We start from the raw sequence: 8,982 nt of genomic DNA on the forward strand, positions 1-8,982 counted from the left end.
CAGAAGACATTACATTTATTATAAAATAAAATGATTTTTACAAAATTTAAACACTCAGAGAACACAAAGGAACTCTTAGAGATTAAAAATATATGGCCAAAGTATTCTTAAAACATGTAAAAAGACTGTTTTTAAAAAGTCAAATTCAATAGCCCAAAAAACATAATGAAAAGAGACAGAATAGATGAGAGGGAAAAAAAGAAGAGGCAAACTAAAAGTCTGGGAGGCCCACCAGATATGGGATAACTAGTAGGGCTCCTAGAAGATGGAGGGAGAAAATACCTCCTAGGAAAACTAGGGAATTTAATGGATTTGGAAGACACAACTATCAGTACCAAGAAGTTCACCAGGCTTGAAGGTTTTGAAAACAGAGTCTCAAGGATGAAAACAAGACCATTCTATCAACAGTCCATGGGGAAATCTCAAACCGTCAAGGATAAAAAGAATGCCCTTTAACCTAAAGCACAAGTTGGCAATCCATCTGTTTTTATAAATAAAGATGTTTTTAATTTGGAATGCCTCATGAGTCTGCACATGATCCTTGTGCAGAAGCCACTGGCCTCCGGTTTTCTGGATATTCTGTAAAAGCAGCACTGGAGAAGCCCAGGTTGCCCCGAGTTCTGGAACTCCTCCTCACCCACCCACCAGCAGCCTCCTCCCCTGAGCCTGCTCCTTCTGGAAAATCTACCATTCCATCTCCCTCTTTAGTTGGCCAATGTCCAGCCACATCCTCAAGACTGTTTTCAAACCTAAGGCTCCGTCAACATTTGGTAGCCAAGGTCCATTCACCCTAGAGAGAAATTTCACAACCAGCAAGAGAGGCTTTGTGACAGTTGTTTCAAATAACAATTTTCTCTCTCTTTATCAAATTTCCATTTTCAGATGAGGAAACTGAAGTCAAAGAGGTAAAGTCACATGCTCAAGGTTATGAGACTGGGATCAGACCTAAGACACAGAGCCAGGATCGGAACCCAGCTTCAAAGCCTGGCTCCAAGTTTCTGCTTCTCCCCCTTCTTTTCCAGGGAGGAGGGGCCGGTTACCAGCACTGTGTCCACCAAGTGAGCCAAGACTCTCAGCTTCCGCATGGTTCCCAAGTCCCAGCTGCTGGTGGAAAGAATGTGACTGGCCTGGCTCAGGTCAACTGTGCCTTCGTGGACCAAGCAGTTCTTGGTCCAGGGACAGCAGAGGCTGCAGGGTGCCATTGAGTTGGGGGCCAGATCCTGGGGCGACAGCGGTGCATGACACAGAAGGCCATCCTGAGAGGGATACAATTTCATGAGACAGAACCGACTGATTTCATATCACTGTGTTCACTAGCAGCAACGAAAGGCCAAGCGGAATTGTCATGATCTTTCGCTAGATAGACTTTGCTTCCCCACCCTGAGCAAGGCCCCTCTGGCTCCAGAGCAGAAAATGGAAACGCATTTGCTTCTTCCCCAGGCTCAGGCGTGGGGTGATTACTTGGCAAACAGCCCTGTCACATTTGGTCATCTCAGACATTTTTCCTACCCGGGAGCTCCCCTTCCCAAACGGACCCAGAGACATTTCTCAAAATGTTCTGCTCAAACAAGCATGTGACAAAACAGCTTGTCAGTTTGCCTCTTTCTTGCTGAAATGAGACCACGATGTTAAGATCCGATCCTTTATTCATTTAGAAATGATGTGATAATGGCGCGCTGGTTTAATTTGCCGGGGAAAATAAGATGCTTCTTGACTAGTGAAGCTCCCTGTAACCCCACGAAAAGGCATAATTATCTCCTCCAGAGTCAGTCCCTTGTGGGTCCCCTAATTAATTTAAAATATAGATGAGGGCTGTTCAAAAAGTGAGTTTACAAGGTTAATTACTGGCGTGTTAGGCACAGCACAGTCATTGCGCTCGGGCAGTTTTGCTGGGCATGTCCCATAGAGGAAGTGAAGTCGGCTGCCAACTCCCTTCGTCGAGGACATGAGGGGCGAGCAGACCAGCAGGCTGGTTTGCAAGATGCACTGCTGTTATCAAGGGAAATCAGCTCTCTCTGCGATTGCCTGGACCCTTGGCTAAAATGACTAACTCTACACTTCAACACAAGTCCACACACACGCACTCACACATGCATGTATACATACACATGTGCACGCATGCATGCCTGCATGTGGGCATGTGCACATTCATGTGCATGCACCTGCATCTCTCGCTCACATGCATGCACGCACACACACACAGCAAGTGGTACACAAAGGGCACCATGCAAAGGACACATTCTTAGCTAATTGTCAGATGTTAAACCTCCAAAATGCCAGAAGCCTACCAGAATGGAGGAGCACCAGACAGAAAGCAACCTTTCTTTTCCTTCCTTTCCTGAGACAGACCCTCAGAGCTCCGCAGGAATGGGGTCGCTACAGGGATGGGCTCTGGCTAAATCAGGTGGATAGGGTGAGGGTATGCAATGGGAGAGAAAACGGAAAGTTTGCTTCTTGCCTTGGGGTTGAAGTATGAGACCACTGATAAGGAGGAGGGGCATCCCATGTCCTTTCCCCAGATTCTTTCCTCCGTGTGCCCACTCCAAGCTGTCCCCAAGTGGAGGTGTTGGCCTAGCTGGTCAGAGCCCGGGTTTCACTAGACAACAGGGCTGCTGCACCATGAGAGCAGGGCTATAGGCTCCATGGCCCCCTTCCCCCCTCCCCGTCTCAGACTATAGGACTAACAGGAGGGTAACTGTGCCTTGCAGGACCTGTGGGGAGCCACAGACGTAAGCATAGGACACTGTGAGAGGGACTTAGCAGAGAATCATTGCTATGTCCATGACATCTGGAAGGACACCCTGGAGCTGCACCCCGCAGGGTGAGCTAACATCCCACAGAAAAGAGAGGCCACTGCAGAAAGACCAGAGTACAAGCAGGTGTGGGAGCACGGAAGATGGAATGTGTCAGGGTTGCTGGGCCAGAGAAGTGAGGGCCTCTGTTGTCAGGTGAGGAATCAGACTTCACCCTCCAGGCAATGGGAGGTTATCGAGCAGAGGAACAGCTTTCATCTTGGGAGAAGCTCGAACTGGTGGCAAACATGGGAACACTGGGGCAGAGGTCAGAAGCAATGGTGTCCTGACCTGAGGCAGTAACAGCGAGAGTGGAGACAAGAGGAGGTGGGGGACTCAAGGAACAGGACGTTGATGCTCCAGGGCTCATGGGGGACTTGGTTCTTCTCAAAGAAGAGCATGGGGCTGAGATGGCTCCGGACTTGGACCACTGAGGCCCTGGGCGATAGCGGTGCATTTCCAGAAGAGGGGCGCAGATGGGGTGTGTGAGTGCGTGCACATAGGCACACGCGCAGGCATACGCGCTCCTCAGCCAGTGGACACCAGTCCCCATTCTCTGGTCCACCCTTTACACCCCGCCCATAACTTGAACAATAACAGTAGTAACAGCATTCGATGAGGTTCCAAGTATTTGTGAGCAGTGCTCTGTGCTGGGTGAAAAATTTCCATACCCAGAGAGCGGTAGGTATTAGCCCATGGAAGCTCGAGAGACAGCAAGCAACTTGGCTAATGCCACGCAGCCAAGAGGTGAGAGTGTGGCCTGCGCCCCTCATCTGTGCCTGGCGGGCTGGAAAGAAGCCCAGAGACCAGCCTGTCCAGCCCCTCATTACCCTCAGTTCTGACAGCCCGTGCCGAAGCCACCACCGTATTTCTTCCCTCCAGAAAGCAGCACAGCCAGAGAGATTATTTTGACATATTTCCTGAAGACGCTATTTCTAGAGCACTTGCCTGATAAAAATGATATATTTATTTGGGACCGCCAAGAGCTTGCTGAAATGAGGAATTTATCTGCATAGCTTTTGTTATTAAAGTGATTCTTCTTGTTTATTTCCTCCTAAGCTACTGATTCCATCTATAATACATGAGTTTCAGGTAATAGAAATTTTTCATGCAAGTAAATATTTTAATAACAACATTATGGTCTTGATTCAGAGTGTTACAGGCAATAGCCCGGCGCAATGAATGAGCACCACACTGGGAGGCAAGGGACCTGGGTCCTTGTGTCCTCCCTGCATCTGTGACCTTGGACAAAACTCAGCCCTCTCTGGGTCTCCGTTTCCTTATCTGCAGAGTGTGGCAGCTGCCACGAGCCCCCCGACTCAAGAAGCCACCATTAAGATCAGATGTGAGGACGGCCCCCAAGAGAGACACGGGCCGGGGTGGGGGCTGAGGTGTTAGCTAAAGGGACTCAGAGACTTAAATAAAATAATGTGTCCTCTCACAAAAGCAGCGGGAGTCTGGGAAGGACAGACGGCCCCACCGGCCAAGGCCATCAGGGACCCAGGCAGGGTGGCCAGTGCTGCCATCCCCAATGTGGAGCCACCGCTCTGCCCCTAGAGGGGCACACGGCACTTCCACTCACACCCTACTGTCCCCAATCTAGTCCGGGGGCTCCTCGCTTCCCGGGCCACAGGAAGGCCGGGAAGGGTGGTTTCTAGCCGGGGGCCACCTGCCCAGCCAGTGCCTGGGGCAGGGGAGTATGGATCCTAAGGGACCCTCAGCGCCACGGGGCAGACCACCGCTCCAGATAACAGCCACAGAAACGGAAGGGCACTCGAGGTCTTCGGGAAAAGGCCTGAACCCACGTGCCGGCCTCATGACCTTCACGCCTGCACACCCATGAACAGACCAGCTCAGCAAAGCCAAAAGTAACACAGCACAAGCCCTAACTGGCAAGGTGGGCACAGAGCCAGGAAGGAGCAGGTAGTAACGCCACCTACGGTGCAGCAGGCGGTGGGAGGCGGGCGGGTTCAGTGTCCACTCTGCTGCCCCAGCTCTGAAGGGACGGGTGGCAGGGACAGCCTGAGGCCCACGAGGTGGAGCCGTGGGGCAGGCTGGGCCTGGAGGTGCCGCACCCAAGGGCAGCCTCCTGTCAGACTCGCGCAGGTTTGCGCTGCTCCGCAAGTGGCAGCCATGCCCCTAACTGGCTGCCTCCCCTCCGTGCCCCAGCCACGGCCACCCCCTCCCGCAACACGAGTTCCCAGTGGCCCGCGCCTGACCTCATGAGCAGCGACCTCAGACCACGCTGAGCCCGGCTGCCCCTCGCCCCCCACGTGCCTTCCAGACGCGCCCCAGTGCGGGGGTCCCGGGGGAGCGAGCGGCGGCAGCGCACCCCACCCCCCACAGAGGGGCGAGGCCCCCGGGCAGCCGGAACCCCAGCCTGAGGGGGCCGCGGGGGGCGGGTGCAGCCCCTCCACGCTCCAGCGGGCTGAGCCCCAACCCAGGACAGCTCCGCGGCCCAGAACCCCGCCCGCTGGGCGGCTCCACCCCGCCGCCCCCGGCCATCCGCACAGCGAGCGCCCGCCGCGACCGGGGATCCTCGCCACGGAGACCCCCCGTCAGGGCCGGGCCCCACCACCGGACGCCCCCCGGGCCACGCGTCGGGAACCACGGCCGGGAGCGAGCGGCCCTCACGAACCTCCCGGCGCAGCGGCCACGGTCCAGGTGCGCCCGCGTGGAGGCGCCTCCGGACACCTCCTGCGCCAGGCTCACCTCCTCCCAGAGACAAAAGACACGGACACTCCGGACCACCGCCCGCTCCAGAGAGTCCACAAAAGCCCAGGACAGGCCTCGCGCGCGCCGGCCACGTCAGGCGTCCACACTTCTCTGGTCTCTGAGGCACGGGGCTCGGAGCACTCGGATTGGCGGGCTCGGGTCACGTGTCTCCAGCTGCCCAATCACTGAGGCACCTGGCACGGAGTACTCGGATTGGCCAGCCTGGGTCACATGCTCCGCCCACCTGGACAGACGGGCCTCGGAGAGGCGTCAGGCGGTGGTCGAAGGCTGCACAGGTGCTGCGGACTCAGGTGCGGCCCTGGGGGACGGCAGCCCTCCCAAGCGGATGCCTGGAGCCAGGGACAGGGTGCTGGGGGCGCCCCGGGTCCCCGTCCTGCACCTGCACCTGTTGCCCCCCCGCGGCGTGTATGCCTGCTGCCTGCCCCTGCCGCATCCCCCTGCAGCCCGCAGCCCGCAGCCCGAGTCACTCCCGGGCAGGGCGCACGCAGGACAGCCGTGACCCCCACAGCACATCGGCAATTAGCTCCTGTGGAGCGTTTTCCGTAGAAGATGAAGCGTGCAACGTGTAGGCATAATGAGCCCTTCCCTGCAATTCCAGGGGCGGCTGCAGAGTAACGGGTGTGAGCAGCACTTGCAATTCCCAGGGAGGAAACCCATTAACGAGGACACGGTGAGATCTTTACGTATGGACCCCAGAACTCATTCAATAGTTAATCCGGTTGAGAAACACGCTATTAATCCTCCCACGGCGTGTTACTTAAATGAGGCTTTTATTGAAATATCGGGTCTGGTTTCAGATTCTGCAGCTAAAGTGGGGCGGGGGGGCCTTCCCCAGAGCCGGGCAGGATGACAGTCACAGGGGAGCAAGCCTTCCTGTGCCCCAGAGAGGACCCCCCACCATTGTTCCCGCTACACTGTCTCCCACCATCAGGGCCCTGGATGGGACACTGACTTGGATGCTCTGCTCCAGATGTGTGCCCCGCTTCCAGTGGTTCCTAGAGCTCACAGAGCTAAGGCCTGATCTTCCCAACCCTGCCAGTGGGCAGGTAATGGCCGTGCCCCCACCTGCTTGCAGAGCTCACCCCCTCTCTCCGCTCCAGAGTCCAGGACCTTCCTGGGACAGTGAAAGACATTGAAAGCACCAGCATTGGTGTTAGTCACCCCCAAATCTGGGCTGAGTCACCGCCAGCAATTTCTGACCCTCTGTTTACAGAGGTCCTTTTTCTAGCTGTTAATATTTTTTTCCTTAGAAATTTTATTTAATTATCCATGAGAGAGAGGCAGAGACACAGAGGGAGAAGCAGGCTATCCCCAGGGAGCCCGATGTGGGACTCGATCCCACCCTGGGATCATGACCTGAGCCAAAGGCAGACACTCAACCGTTGAGCCACCTCGGCATCCCTCTAGCCTGTACATTATAAAAGCACCTACCTTGTAGAATTTTAAAAGAGTAAATAGCAATGTGTTAGAATGTTATTTAGCCCTGGGACTAGCTCAGAATGGGAGCACGCTACACAGGACCTACAATTCTGTTTCTTTCATCAAGCCTGGACCTTCTGGTCCTCAGAGAGAGGTCTCCTGTGCAGATAACCAGTTGTTCTGCACAGAAATCGGTGTCTCGTGCATTCTTCAACATGGGAGCTGGGGTTTTCTCTGCTATTGAGTGGGAGGCCTGGATCCCAGAATTATCAAGCTCACGAGACCCATACCCATGCATTCAGATCACTTAGAGATCCTCCTAATGCGATACTGCCCTTGTGTTGACTACTGCTGAAGACGAGCGAGGGTACACACAGGTCCATTGCTCCATTCTCTTTGTTTTTGTATGTTTTCATTGGTTTGTGTTTTTTTTTTTTAAGACCTATACGAAACTAGTTGAATTAGGTTTCTAGATTCCACAGCTAGGAACAATACTGTCAGGCTCACAGACTGGTGTTCTTGTGCCCTTCTACTTTCTTGGTGAAGCCCAGGTCCCCCTTGTGACTGGCAGTAAGATGAAAGGTGGGTACACTTTAGGAGACCCAGACACCTTCATTGGTTTAAAGAGCACTGAGGAACATAAGTCATCCGAGGATACCATCTTGATTGAAAGAAACAAATTATTAGACGTGACAGCTGAAACATAATGAGATTCTAATTGATACCTTTCCTAAATGTTCCTTACCCCAGATCATATGCAGAGTAAGTGTTAACCTTAGGAGCAGAGCTCAAGTTTTCTGCTTCTAAACCTGTACTTTTTCTGAGAACCCTGCAGCTGTCAATTGTCATAACAGTAAGAACCACAAAAACAATAGCAGCTAGCCATCTGTTAGGGCTTCCTTTCTGCCAGGACCTCCACTAAGATTTCCGATGCTCTGTCTCATATGTATGTGCACATGTGTGACCCGTGCACACATATGTATGTGCATGTGTATGTATGCATATGTACATGTATGTGCACATGTGTGCCTATGTGTGCATGCATATGCTTGTGTGTGCATGTGTATATGAATGAATGACTAAATAAATAAATAAATAAGAATATCTTGAGGAAGGTAATATTACTATCCATACTTTACAGATGAGGAGACTTAGGATCAGAGTCATCAAGTGACTTGCCTAAGGACACATTGCCCAGGAGCGGTGGGGCTGGGAGTCATGCCACTCAATACCATCTGCTTCTGCAGAAGCCTGCTTGCTGAACAGGAGACAGTGATTCAACTATCTTTCCTGTCAGGTATTGCAGTTCTTTCTAGTTTTTCTTTTATTTTATTTATTTATTTTTTTTAGTTTTTCTTTTAAAAAAAAAGATTTTATTTATTTATTCATGAAAGACACAGAGAGAGAGGCAGAGACATAGGCAGAGGGAGAAGTAGGCTCCCTACAGGGAGCCCGATGTGGGACTCGATCCCAGGACCTCAGGATCATGCCCTGAGCTGAGGGCAGACATTCAACTGCTGAGCCACCCAGGCATCTCCTTTTTAGTTTTTCCACTCTGCATTAGACATCCCCACACAGGACTTTGCTTTCATATCTGTCTTACCCTGTTCAAATACAAAAGCTTCTTAAGATCCAGGGGTTCCCCCATTTTGTTTACTTCTGTATCTCCAGTGCCTAAGACAGACACTTGCTCAAGTAGGCTCCATAAATATTTGTTGACAGGATAAGTGGGTGGATGGATAGATGGATGCATGGATGGATAGATGCATGGATGGTTGGATGAGTAGAAGGAAGGAAGGAAGGAAGGAAGGAAGGAAGGAAGGAAGGAAGGAAGGAAGGAAGGAAGGAAGGAAGGAAGGGGTAGGTATGGGAATATTTTCCTAGCGTAGATACCCAGAAGTCTCTAGCTCTTGCACCTACTGACCACACAGGTTATAAGACAATGTTCTCAAGTTTGGTTGCATATTGGAATCTCTTGGAGACCTTTTGAAGAATACAGACACCTGAATTCCACCAGCAGATACTCAGGTTTAAT

At 52.4% G+C, this 8,982-nt stretch overlaps 1 long non-coding RNA gene across 7 annotated transcripts in view; it reads right to left on the minus strand.

Moving 5' to 3' along the window:
* The window catches only part of LOC140630807 (uncharacterized), a 68,944-nt gene extending 63,295 nt beyond the window's left edge, over positions 1-5,649 (minus strand). For 6 of the 7 annotated variants that reach the window (XR_012028487.1, XR_012028483.1, XR_012028486.1 and 3 more), the window contains exon 1: positions 5,505-5,649. This is a non-coding gene — a long non-coding RNA (uncharacterized lncRNA). Of the gene's footprint in view, positions 1-5,430 lie in introns of all 7 variants that reach the window. The other variant, XR_012028488.1, reaches the window with a different exon arrangement.
* Between the last annotated feature and the right edge of the window lie 3,333 nt (positions 5,650-8,982).

Source organism: Canis lupus, chromosome 3 (assembly GCF_048164855.1).
Source record: "Canis lupus baileyi chromosome 3, mCanLup2.hap1, whole genome shotgun sequence".
Classification (NCBI taxonomy): domain Eukaryota; kingdom Metazoa; phylum Chordata; class Mammalia; order Carnivora; family Canidae; genus Canis; species Canis lupus.